Here is a 14,661-nt window from a genome sequence, read left to right as displayed (position 1 = left end):
GGCTACTCTCGGCCATAAATAAAAACGCTTTTGCTCTCCATGCGGGAGGTCGATGAGATCCACGATGCCACTGATTCCATTTCAATGACTCTGACAGCGAGCATAGACTAGCGCTTTTGGGATGATCAATTATAAAAATATTCTTTTGCGACCTAGTGTAGAATATCTGTGTTGTACTTCCACAATTTTGGCTACTCTCGGCCATAAATAAAAACGCTTTTGCTCTCCATGCGGGAGGTCGATGAGATCCACGATGCCACTGATTCCATTTCAATGACTCTGACAGCGAGCATAGACTAGCGCTTTTGGGATGATCAATTATAAAAATATTCTTTTGCGACCTAGTGTAGAATATCTGTGTTGTACTTCCACAATTTTCCACATATGAAATAACAGGAATGAGTTACCACGTAACTTATTACATTATTAAACAGTCTTACAACTTGGGAAAGAAATTCCTTGTAATTCATTTTTTTTTTTCCAAAGCAGACTTTTATTCGCAGCACGACAAACCTAACTAGAATTTGATACAACTGTTTATTTTCATTTCTTACTGCTTCATCAAATGGAAGAATACATGTTATGACGAAACAATAAACGAAGCAAACAAGCCAACAAAAATATTGATTTTCCGTCTCAGCCACCGAATAAAAGTGACTTTCCCTTTGATCCATGCTGCTATAGACGAGTCCTTGTGCGTGGTCTTCCTGGGATGGAGAGGGTGGGGGAGAGATTTGCATTCATTATTCCTATATGCTACACTCGGCTGTTGTCATGGAAACGATAAATATTGACATGAACGTCTGCTCAAAACAATTTTGCTGTTGAGATGCTTCACCTTCATATCCACGCTGCAAGATCAAAGAACTTTACACTAAAAGTTTTTCGGTCGTTTCCTTGGAAAGAAACAAAACTTTTTCGAATAAACTATTTTTAGATCATGGATACCACAGCAACAACCATATTACTGTGATATTTATCATACAAATATAGCTCTTAATGACCTAGAACATGACTGCAAGCAACAGAACACCACACCATGCACCCATATTATATTCAAAACCCTCTCACAGACATTTTGTGTCATAGAGAAAAACAAAGAAATTACCACGTTTTTCAGGATTTTGGCTGTCCCAGTGTTTTGTTGCCTCACTAACAGGTCTGGCGCCCTTTCATATACATATTGTATGTTTGCCGGGGGCGGGATTATAGAGCTGCTGGCGACCTAATGGGCATTGGACGTTTAGTATTGCGTGCAACGGAATTGCTTTTCTCAAATACTTTCCATGTTTATAGTAAGTTTGCATGCCATAAGAGTGAAAAACGTCGATGTTATTTACATACGGTTTATACAGGTAGCGGTTATGGAAACATCATTTCAGAAAAGATCTAAAGAGTAATTATGGGTAGATTTTGTGAGGGATAATGTTACAGAACCTATATAGATAAAACAAAACGGCATAAACGAACTTGACGTTTGGTCGTCAGTGACGACAACTTATCACTGTGGTCATTTAAAGCCGATTTGTTGTGCTGGCTGTTAGGTGCATGCCTGTTTCCACTGATGAGTACTGGTACTTGATTCGCATGTGTGTGTGCACATGCATGCAATATTCAATAATGCATATTCAAGGCAGTCACTGTCACCTCATTATGGACAAAACGGGATGAACGTATGAGAACGCGGGAGAACGGGGTGTGTAAACGTGCACGGACCGTGATTTCTGTGGATACCTTCTCAGATTTTTAAGCTCTCGAAAAAAAAAAATCACGGCAGTTCCTCTGCTAACAATAAAAAAAAAAAATCTAAGCGGAAATAAAACGGGGTAAACGCAAAAACACACACACACACACACACAAAATGGCAGCACGTAGCAGGCCTTTAATAACCAAACGTGGAGGCACTTCGTAGCGAGGACTGGAACGAAGAAAAATATGGTGTAAACGCAGCATTTTTGCCGTGCAGTGTTCATGCTTCCACCATACCCGTCATCTTACTCGATACTTACCGAATACAGTTGGTTGTTTGTTCTGCTTTGCAGCTGTTGATACGAGAAAAAAAAGTGAAGGATTTATATTTCTCTATGCAATTTGAATTTCTACCTTTTTCATATCACACATAACATAATACATACATTTGAAAAATAACATTACAATGACGCATAAGCTTAGCGTACTGTCTTACAAATTAATTCAAAGTACATGTAAGCACATTACGAACATGATAGTATTCATTGTACAAGTCGTGTAGCATGATATCACCCCCCCCCCCCCGAAAAAAAAAATGAAATCATGAAATTAACCATTGTAAATTTACTAAGTGATGACTGATTATTCATTCAGAACTAATTATGTTATGTCATTACATTAAACGAAATGAAAAAAAAACAAAAACAAAAAGGGGGATTTAAATGAATTGAGTTAGGATCATGCATTTCTAGATATAGTAATAACAGAAAACCGGGAAACCGCGATTATAAGCAGCAGCTTGACATGGATTGATGTCGAGGGTAAAATTCGAACTTAATTCGATTTACATAACTGCATAACGGACGTGTTTCCAAAATAGAATCAACAAACAACTCCAAAATGTCGTGATCATTTGTGAGGTTAAAGAACATAGAGGGGAAAAATAAAAATATTCATCGTTTGTGTGTTGTTGTTTTTTTTTTGAGAGGCATTTTCCCCCCGAATGTTAACAAACAAAGTATTAGTATAATACTGTGCTGTGTTGTGCTGTACAGTGCAGGGCGTGATGTACAATTTTGCTAATTTAAAGCTTGGACATATAAATATATATATATATATATATATATATATATATATATATATATACATATATATATATATATATATACATATATATATATATATATATATATATATATATAATTGGGTTTGTTTACATTGTATTTGTGTGTGTCATGTGTGTGTGTGTGTTACATATTTCAGTTTGCATTATCAGTTTTGATGTAATCATGGATATGATTTTAAAAAGACTCAAACAGCAAGTTACTAGACCCCTAAGTTGCCTTTATGAAGTGTTTACTAATGAGCTTATGTTCAAAACCCCCAAAATTTCTTGTAATGTCAATTGTTGTTATAATATTTCGATGAAATATATTTTTCATAAGGGCCTTAAAAGAATGTGATTTAGTGGTTGCCTTTATTTGCTCGTGGAGATTATTCCGAACATCTGGCCCATGGTGTCTGATTTACTTTTGAGCTATCCTGAGCTTTAAATTGTTCAGGTGATAATCTTTGGAATGTCGAGGTGGGTAAGCCTGGACTCTGGAGTTCACAGTGAACTGATTGTGGAATGAGGATGGGAGCGTGTTCGATGTGGATACATGATTGTAATGTTTTCAATTTAGAGAATAACGGTTCAGAGTTTGCAAGATAATGTGAGTTGGTGCAAATATAGAGTGCTCTTTTTGGAGAAAGTGAAATGATTGAATTAAATTTATTTTATAATACTACCCAACAGGCTGTAATGGTGACAACTGCACAGTATGCAAAATTAGGCCATAATGTCACCGTGTAAAAGGTTTCCTGTTTGGATGTCCACAAAGCATAGTCTGTTTTGTTTTGCTTTTTATAATGAACGAAAAACAAATTCAATCATACCTATACGTTATGAGCATCAAATTGTTATTGAGTATTTGTGTATTTGAATGTGTGAGCACGCGCCTGTGTGTGTAAGTGTGTGTGTTTGAGATGGGAACATACCTGCATTATCCCTGAAAGAATGTGACTTTCAAACAGACTATGAAGAGAAACTAAAAAGAAGATTACATTTCTGAAGCATTGTTTCTAACCACTTTTTAACATGTGAAAATACTTAAGTTTGATTTGATTTGATTTGGTATATTTTTTCACGTACGTGAAAGCATACAGAAAAGTCATAGTAATACATATATATATATATATATATATATACACATTTATATATTGAACATTCTACTAGGTCTGTATTTGGCACAAGTAACGTAAGAGAAATAAAACAACAGAAGATTATGAAACTAAGTACAAGGAAGAAATGATTTTAAACAACCTGAATTCTGAATGACATCAACAACCTCCTTAGCAGAGTTTAAGATCTCCAGAGAGCAATATTGCAGATTTATATTTCTTCCTTACCTCGTAATGGTCGAAACTTCAAATGATCACAACTTTCGGTGGGTCTCAAAGAAATGAAGAGAAACCGGAGATCAAAGACGTAAGGGAAGCGGAACAATATACATTCCATCTCACTTTCATCAGGAACGACAAAGACCTGTGGATGAAAATGAAAATGATTCGGGAGAAAACATTCCCAGCCATGCGAATATCACTTCTTTTCCCCCTAGCTCTCACACTCTCCCAGATCTCTCTACGTTTTGAATAGCTCAGTTGTCCACATGGATTTTTCTAACAAGTAATATCTTGTGTATCTTTAGAAAATATCCATAGGCATACATTATATACAATGGGTAATTTTGCCACCAAGAGAATATCACGTCCCGTCATTAAAAACTGAACAGAACAATGTGACAGCTGATCAGCAAGGTCTTTTTTTTGTGAAGCTGTCCGATCAAAAACTTCATAATACATGCTTTATAATCAACGCCATCCAGGGTCTAACATGGCATATGTGAATATACTAGGCAAATACTATATAAGTAAATTCAATTTGTTTCAAGCTTCTCATATATCAATGGTATACATCAAGGATAGTAAAACTAATTCTTGTACCTTATCAACAATAAACAAATAAATGAATGTACAAACATAATAGACACAGTAATTACAATGATAACTAGTCGAGAGCGAAATGGGATTGTTCAAGGAGAAGTATACCTCCATAAAAAGCAAGCTTGTTTGGTTGTTAGCCCCGGACAATCAGTGTTTGTGAATGAGAAGGTGAGAGCGATTAAGTAGTTCAGACCAGAAAAAATACTAATACTAATAAAAATAATCCCTATTTGAATATATCATATGTGCGTTGAATAATTGCGTTAATAACATGGATATATGTCAAATGACATTTAAAATACTTTAAAGATTTACGTAATTATAAATTTTGTTCTACGTGTGTGTGTTCCGCTCTTAATTAAAACATTATTACAGGGCATAATGTTCAGAGCCCGTTGTCCAAGTCAAACGATTTGCTTACTGAAAATGGTCTCCCCCATCGCGTCCTGTATACTTAAAGATCTGTAATGACAGTTATATATATATATATATATATATATATATATATATATATGAATGAAGAGCTTACTTCCAAAGGGGCTAAATCCATTAAAAATGATGGATTTAGCGCCTTTTCGAAGAAAGCTATATATAGCATTTCACACCTTTGCACTGTCATGGCTACATGATGACTTCAGAGTGTGGAGAATTCTGGCCGAGTTGCTTGAGTAGGACAGTGTAAATGTGGTGCCATTACACAGCCCATATGAATAGACAGTGATCCCTTCTACCTTTACCTTCTTCTCTGCATCTACCTACCGTTCACAGAACGGTTAAAAGAAAAAAAAACGATTTTTTTTTTTTGGGGGGGGGGGAGATACACTCATATCAACGTGGAAAGATGGAATGTACGTAGGTAACTTTTCATGATATCATACAGATATACAGTGGAGCACATGTAAAATCAAATTATTGCATATAAACAGATCCTCATGGTATTGTATGCAAACTTGCACAATCATTGCATACTGTAATGAATATGATTTTTTTCTAATATATGTACATGCACATATTTGATTATAGTTTATTACTGTTAGTAGCTTTTCGTTCGACATTACGATTGCTGCACAACTCCATAACATGACACAGTTATTCATTCGTTCTTTCATTATTTTTTTTCCATTTCCAACAGAAACATATAAATGTTTTACAGAGATTGAACACATAACTTTCATCACAAAACATGATAATGGATAGGTTTACAGAATATCTTAAGAAATGCTGAAAATGTGGAGGAATGCTAAAAGCTGTGCATGTAGTATGCACCCCCACAAGTGTCAATAATCGACAGGTAACACGGATAAGCAATGCCGTATTCCATGTCATACTTTCTCAAAGAAAGATCAACATGCACACTGTGTACAGACGTAAACATGCATTTAAAACATGGTATATCAATTTGTTTGCGCACACGTGCAAACTCGATAATCGATTTCACTACCGATGATCTTAAATTTCTAAATAGTGCAAACAATAAAATTAGAATAATGCGCCTAAAGTGTATACCTCCAAATCAATGAACATCCTAACGGAAAATATGAGAGTGAAATGCTAAAGGGATGGTATAGTTTCGGAGGAGATGGGGATTCAGGTTTTAACTTTTTGTAACATAATTAGAAAACCCCTGTTAAAAGAGCGTAATATTTTATTCAAAGTTTATTTGATGAAAATTGTTTCATAAATGGTTGAGATATTCAACAAGGCAAGTGCCAAAATGTGTAGAAGAAATTAACATTTTCTAACTCCCGGAAATTCATTGACCCCGCCTATGACCTTTGACCTTGCGGTGACCTCCAACTCCCCAAGGGACAATTACCAGCCAAGTTTGGTCACAAACAGTCATAGGGATCAAAAGTTATGAGCCATAATCAAAACGCGCCATAAAAACTTAACATTGGGCCCTAAAAGTTTGTTGACCCCTGTCTGTGACCTCTGACCTTGTGATGAACTTCAACTCCCCAAGGGACATCTACAATCAAAGTTTGGTCACAAACGGACATAGGGATCAAAAGTTACGAGCCTTAATCGAAACGTGCCGTAAAAACTTAACATTGGGCCCTAAATTTTATTGAACCCTGCCTGTGACCTTTGACCTTCAGGTGTACTTCATGTTTGGTAAAATGTGTAACGTTGCACAACCACTCTTCCCTCCATGTTTGATTGAAATTGAAGTCCTCAGTAGAGAGTTATTCAAGTTCTTGTAGCCTTATGGACGGACGACGGACGGACAGACGCCGCAGGTGATCCCTTAGTCTCCCCACTCCTCCGGTGGGCTCGACAAAAAAGAAGGAGAGCAAAGTAATCCTAAAAAGGGTGGGTCCCATTATTTCATCGGGACCTCTTTGTTCTTGGATATATTATCATCCATTTCAAAGCTAATTTTCATTTAATAAACTTTGAATTTGTCTTGAACTGACATTTACTTGTAAGCAAAACTCGTACACGCTCCGAAGTAAACACTTTAATGCAATGCTTGAATTTAAATTCATGAATTTCTTTCGTCGAGATGTTTCATTGCAACTGATTGACAAATTGCCCTACATCGACGTAAATAGGCACTGAATTGATCAGTGTTTAGTAGTAGCCATGATAAAAAATCATGGGCGTACATACTCGAGCAGGATTTGAACCTACGACCTCCTGACCAAGAGGTCGTAGGTTCAAATCCTGCTCGAGTATGTACGCCCATGATTTTTTATCATGGCTACTACTAAACACTGATCAATTCAGTGCCTATTTACGTCGATGTAGGGCAATTTGTCAATCAGTTGCAATGAAACATCTCGACGAAAGAAATTCATGAATTTAAATAACAAAGCAGTACCCGCTGCATGCTATAAGGATTAGAACCAACACTTGCTTTCGGGCGAAAGCTCGGTGGTCTAGTGGAGATGACGCCTGTCCGGTGATCAGGAGGTCGTAGGTTCAAATCCTGCTCGAGTATGTACGCCCATGATTTTTTATCATGGCTACTACTAAACACTGATCAATTCAGTGCCTATTTACGTCGATGTAGGGCAATTTGTCAATCAGTTGCAATGCTTGAATTGTTTTAACATAACTGCACAGGTGAGACAAAGGTTGTTCCATGCTTACTTACAATGATCGCCCTCGTGCGGGGAAATGTGCCTTCCCGGGGCACATGCGTTCCTGAATACGCTCCCTTGCATTTTTCCTGGCCCTTGTAGCAATAATAATGTGCCATATAGGACGTGCTGTCAATCTCACTGAATTCTGTTACCTTCTCCGCCGATGGCCAAACGGTCGTGTCTGTTATTTAAAATAATATGAGGCAAAAGGTGTACGTGTGTATCTGTATTCCTTTTCTTTTTTTAATTCTAATGGAGTTGTAGCTATTACAACATAACATTGAAGCTACAAATTCATGTTATATTCCATCTGAAGTGAAAATCACCATCATCATCATCATCATAAAAAAACACGTCACTGAAATCGGTGTATACTACGGTATACTATAAGAGATTTGCGTTAATCTCAGTGCCGTCAAAGCTGACGCAGCACCTCCTTGTTTGCTATTGCCAAAAACAAAGAATACACAACACCATGCCAAGAAGTTATTCAAAAATTGGCAGTCTTTTTCACTTGAGGGCGTGTTTCTCTTTACCCCTAATGGTACTCGGTATAAACAGTAATGTACTATTTATAGACCTTAATGACAGAACTACACTTTCACCATCAATTGTGCATCCGTCAAATCTTCCCGTTTTCTTGAACCTTAATGTCAACCTGTAGAGCCTCGTTTCAATCAGTAAACACTGAAATGATCCAGTGTTCGAGATGATCCCTCACGCCAACATTACACGGCCTAGTTTGCAGGCACAAACCCTGGTTGGTCTTGAAGGAGTCTGCGGCAAGACTACTACATTTACCATTGGCATTGTCCCATACGCCCTGGGTGCATGTAGTTGTCTTGGCGCAGACTCTTTTATACGACCAACAACAGCTTGTGCTTGCAAACTAAACACCGCCTTCTCTCTCTCTCTCTCTCCACACACACACACACACACACACACACACACACACACACACACTATACTAGGCAAAGCCATAGATCAATGAATGTTGGTTTCTCTCAGTTTTGCCGTGTGTATAGAAAATGCCCTTTGATATTTGACTACAATTATAGTAAGATTTAAAGTCACACGAATGTTAATTTGATAGGGCCTACTTATAATGAGAAAGTTGCTTAAACTTTTGTTGTTATTTTTATTGTGCCTTATGAGATTTGTGTTTCCTTTTTTCATATTGCTGAATGACTTTTATGTAAAACTAGGTAATTAATGAATCGGTACTGTTTTTTGGTATAACACCAGGTGAGTTGGGGAGGATGGCCTCTTTCCAGAGCCAGGCGGTCCAACCTGGCTTACTCTAACTCTTCATTGGATATGTAGGCATTAATGAAGACAAGTTTATAATTTTGCTATATGTCTTGTAACTATCAGATCAACGAATCTTGAGCATTATCAAAAACATCGATCAAAAACATGTCAAATAGTTTGATTATATAGATAGGAGGAAATATTGGCTAACCACGTGATATCACATATCAACGTATATCTCTTTTTTTGTTGATTTTTATTTCGCACATTCTAATGTATATGCTTATGATATAATTCCTGATTTATTCTGTGTTATGTTTTGTTTGAGGAAAAATGAAGATGAAAAAAGATGAACTGAATTGAAGTGAACTGAACGTCTCCGTTGACATTTAAAAGGAATTCAAAACCCAATTATTTCAAGAACACTTCTGTTGATAGTGTATTGTGATTTTTTTATATTCGTAATTGATTTGCATGTTTGTTTTCTTTTAATAATTGTAAATCGCTAAGAAACATGTTTGTCTTAAGCGTTATATAAATTCTCCATACTATTATTATTTTCATTATATCAATGAATAGAAGTTCATAAATATGTCTCCAAAAACGAATCATGTACACTGCAGAAGTGCCATCAGAACATATTGAGGAAAGTCTAATCGTATTCTTACTTGGGCAGCATGAGGCGTAGGCAAACCATCCATCAACGTCATCAGAGCTTGGTTGAATGCCGAAGTCTTCGACAAAAGATGAGACTCGGGAACACTCGTCCATTCTTAATTCGTCTCCATTGCACCTGAAATGAAACGGTGCTAGTCCAACCGAAGTGCGAAACGTAGAGCTTTGAATCCCCAACGTAGCGATAGCGTGGGCAGCAAGGGCGCCTGGATAACCCAACTCTCTACAGAGGACAGAGGCTTGGAACAAGTCCCACTCTAAAGCGGGAAGAGAAGACCAACCAGATTGACCAGCGGCGCCACTCTTCACTACCACTGCACCTTCTCGTTTGTTACGGCCGCCGATAACGCGGACATCTCTCTCTTTCCCTCCATGAACGATGCCTTTTTCAGGTGGAACGCCTTTTAGGAATTAAATGAGCATTCACACATGGGAACTGGTGAGATACACGAATGCTGGCTCTATGATATCTTATGACTGAGTTTAGTATACCTGGTACGTCATCCCTACATGCAATTCACTCAAAGAAAGGGAAACTATAACAACGCCGTCACGAAGGGAAAATATTAACAAGTCCAACAACCATATCACCATAAACCATTATCATTATCATAAACAGAAACATATCACACAAACTTCTCCACTTTGCAAATTGCAAGAGAATTTTATCCTATGTTTTCAATCGATTTATGAGGTATTTCGCGTTGGGCCGATTCAATTATCAAGTGAAGTCCGACCGGCAAAGCATGAACAGAATGAAAGTCACCAAAACTACAGTTTGATATTTTGATATCTCACTTTATTCCCATTTTCAACAATGTCATTTCCTATAGTTATCATGCCTTTCTCAAATAAGAATTATGTATATTCCAGTTGAAATCATCTCTGATCAATGGCAATTTAACGAAACTCACTTGGACCCGTTTGTCTTAAAGTCTCCTTTCCCCATTGAACCCCCTTTTAGAGAATGTTTTGTCGCATTTTGTTTTAAGCCATCTTGAATATCGAAGTGATAGCACTTATACAGCAATATGACCAAGTACTTTAGTACTATACTATACTTTTTACTTGAGAGAAAAACTGACTATTCACTGGACTCTACTCTCGAATAAATTTTGAAATTTAGCATTGTGAATTGCGAGAAAAAGGATGCATACTATTTTCCGATGTAATGTAGACAATGATGACAGTAATAATATACTCAAGATAATGATGATGTTGATAATGAAACACGTGATTACTTAATCCCTTGAATTAACAAGGCTTTTCAATTCCAAAATGGTGTAAACGCACTGAAAAGCATAAGGCGTATTAACCGTCATCGTTAACGTTAAACTGGCACCTACAAGTATGGTACGACACTTACATTGAAAGCTTGAGACTGTCTCCACACATACCAAATCGACTGGGCAAGGCGACGAAAAGCAGTCTAAAAAAATACCACGGAGGATATGATATAATAAGTATAGTAATATATTTATATACGTATATGTATATCCCTATACTTGTGTGTATTATCTTACATAATTATTGATAAATATGCATAAACATAGTTGCTTTATGCACTCATAAAGTTGATGTAACTACATTTTATAAAAAGCTAAATTTCAACAGGGTCTGAATCCAAATATATTTCTTGTGGTGCCAAAGGACCTAGGCCTATATCTACGTTTTATCTATCGTCCATCCTAATTGGCTTAGGGGAAGCCATCATTGGCTTTACTAACCAATCAGAAATCAACACACGACCATTTATTAGCTGAGCAGAATATTTTGTATAAGGACGTGTTATATTACCCAGTCATATTATTTTATAATTCTACAGGCAAAGTGATGAAGATATAATAATGAATGGAAAGAAATGTGCATGGTGCATGCATGCTCTCTTTCTCTCTCTCTCTTTCTCTCTCTCTCTCTCTCTCTGAGTATAATATATCAATTTTCTCATGACTTTATCTGCCTAAACAATATTACATTTCCTTAACTACACCATTCCTTTAACTTTGACAAGAATTATTACCTATAGATTTTTTTCTAATGTATCAAATCATATGGGTGAAGATGCGCTACGTGTGTTAAAGATCTGTTTGTTAAGATACATGCATAGATCAGCAGTTGCGATCTTACAAATACATGTATAAGAGAATTTGTCACTTTTCGTCTGCAATTGTCTATCCCAGTCCAAAACGGTTGGTTTCTAATTCAGTTCATGACTCCTTGTCACCCCCATCCTTTGTTGCAAGAAGGCGCGACCTGATGAAGGGCTTTGTAAGGTTATAAGTTCCGCCATTAGTGGTCGATGTGTTTTTGTCATCTTATATTGATACGTTTTTCTGCCCTTACATGGTTGCATATAGTTCCTGGAGACGCAGTAATTTAAGTATGCACTCACGAAAAATCATAAATATGCTTCTCTCGGCATTCTCACAAGCAGTTGGAAAAAAAAAAACGAAAACAAAAACTCTGTCGCTCAGTATCGGCTGTAACAAACTTGAAACAAATCTAAACCAAGTGCCATGACTCCTCCCTCTCCTTCCACACCCTCCCCGGGCCTTCCCACTCCCTTCCCTCGGTTAATGGGTTCCATCACGAGATCGACACCCATGAGTCATATACAGACCACGAGTTCGACACTGAAAACAGGTCCATGAGTCATACAGCCTATATGAGCTCGACACTAGAGTGTCGAACAGCAGAGGTCGACAGATACACCACGGGCTTAGTGCGTCGGTCTCGTGGGCCTTGTTAGCTAGAGTGTCGAACTCATGGGCCGTATGACTCGTGGGCTGGATGACTCTTGGGTTTCGATTTCATGACGTGCACCCTCCATCACACGACTTTACCTGGAACCTTGCATACTAGTCTTACGACGGGAATAAGTCCTTCAGGCGTCATGTAGGCCCTGCTTCGGTCGACCTCGTGCTTCAGCAATTGCGCAACTCGTCGTCCATCTTTTATGACGTCATTACAGCCGCCATGTCTCGCTGGAGATGGCCGCATCCATCCTTGGTGGCTTTGATAAGTTCCCTCTGACAGGGCGTAGTTAGCCCAAACTCCAATTTGAGCAATTACAATTCATTAACCGAACAAACAAAGCAAAATTTTAATGAAATTGAAATTGCACTTTATTATGTTCATAGCATTATTTGTTTTAGACAATAACATCAAAGTTCTATGAAATCAAGAGAACAGTCACCATGGTCACAGCAGAAATCGGTCGCTGAGCTTAAAAAAAAATGTGATTTTTTTGATAATAATTATTGAGCACTATCACATCTTATAATAATTGAATTTGACGTTTCTATTATCAATCTTCTCAACTCATTCATGTCATCTTTAAAGATGGGATGGTTTGTTATACTAAGACTTCTGCCTGAAAACCTTGATTAAAGAAAGGATGAGACAGTATGAATAGATACATCTGTAACTCCAAAAAAAAAAAAAAAAAAAAAAAAATATATATATATATATATATATATATATATATATATATCTTCGTTCCAGCATCTCCCCTGTTAGAAGGCTTTTGATATGAAATAAAGCAGTCAGGCACATGAGATCCGTTGACAAGTACATGTATGTGGCAATTCAATGCTCATGATTGCGATATTTTTTATCACTCAAACTGAGGGCACACAGTAGTCCCCACTTTTTTTTATGAGGTTCATGATTTTTGTTTTTCAAGGCCACATGTAGATATCATGGATAACTAGAGTATGTGTTATTTCTGTTTTTAAAGTATCTCTCATCATGGCCAAAGCCGTATTCATAAATTTGGTCAAAAGCAGATTCAGCATCTTTAATATAAGAGAAGGAAAAACTCTGATTCTAGTACTATTGCAATTCGCCATGAACTATTTATGATTATTAAAAAGAGTATTAGTGTCTCTCTGTGCACGAATTATGCACAAGGCCGAGTGGATCAGAGAGAATTAGATGCATGCGTTTAACCTTGGGGTTTTAGACTGTTTCCAAAGTTAAACGAGAGCATCCAGTTCTAACCTATCCACGAAGTAGGGATGTGCATCATTTATTTTATAAAATTGGCCAGTAAATTGATGAAATTCAACCTTTTCCCCCATCATGCGTTCGGATTTTACCAGACGCGAGGTCATCCGGAGTCCATTTTATAATACAATCCTTGTTATAGCTAGCGAAGAAATTATTCGAAAGACGAATTGTTACGAAGAGCCATTATTTCAATTATATCAAACCCATTAGTTCTGTTGTTCTTTGGGGTATACATTATACATGACTATATACCAATAGCCCAGCTCCTCGCGTTATTTTTTACTGTGCAATATTGTATATGAGTTTGTATCTCCTGATGCTGTTGTATAACACAATGTTTGATATTGAAACCCCGGGTTGAAACATAAATGAATTGAAGTTTTGAAACAGGTTCCTCGATGGATATTGTGTAGAAATAAGTTCAGGCTTATGGTAATGAATACTGATTAAACTGTAAAAGCGTTGGTATGGATACGACCGACCCGTGCTGCCATAATCAACTTCAAGTCAATGCAACTTATTGTATAAATAAAACGCTGAGATATTGTTCAGTTGTACTCAGAATAGACACATCGAAAGCGTTTGTCAAAAACCTAACAACTAGTGTTCGGCCTAAGTGGGTGAGTGTGAAAAAAGCAAATTCAAAGTCGGTTTGCAGTTCTATTAATTTTGTATCTTTTGAGGGTATCGATTACATATTAGATTCAAGTCATGAAAAATTATACAAGTTGATAACATACATTTTTAAATAGGGTAGAAGAAAAGATTTTTATGAAGACGCTCCTTGAATATGACAAAATGTACATAGTTTATCCTAAATTTGCACGTTAATATGTCATTTAAACATTTCATTTTGTTTTATGGTATACCATGACATGAATATTTCACACCTGGACACCTC

This window comes from Diadema antillarum, unplaced genomic scaffold, assembly GCF_040938485.1.
Source record: "Diadema antillarum isolate AM-2024a unplaced genomic scaffold, OU_Dant_1.0 scf00000007, whole genome shotgun sequence".
NCBI lineage: Eukaryota > Metazoa > Echinodermata > Echinoidea > Diadematoida > Diadematidae > Diadema > Diadema antillarum.
Note: the sequence above shows the minus strand (reverse complement) of the source record.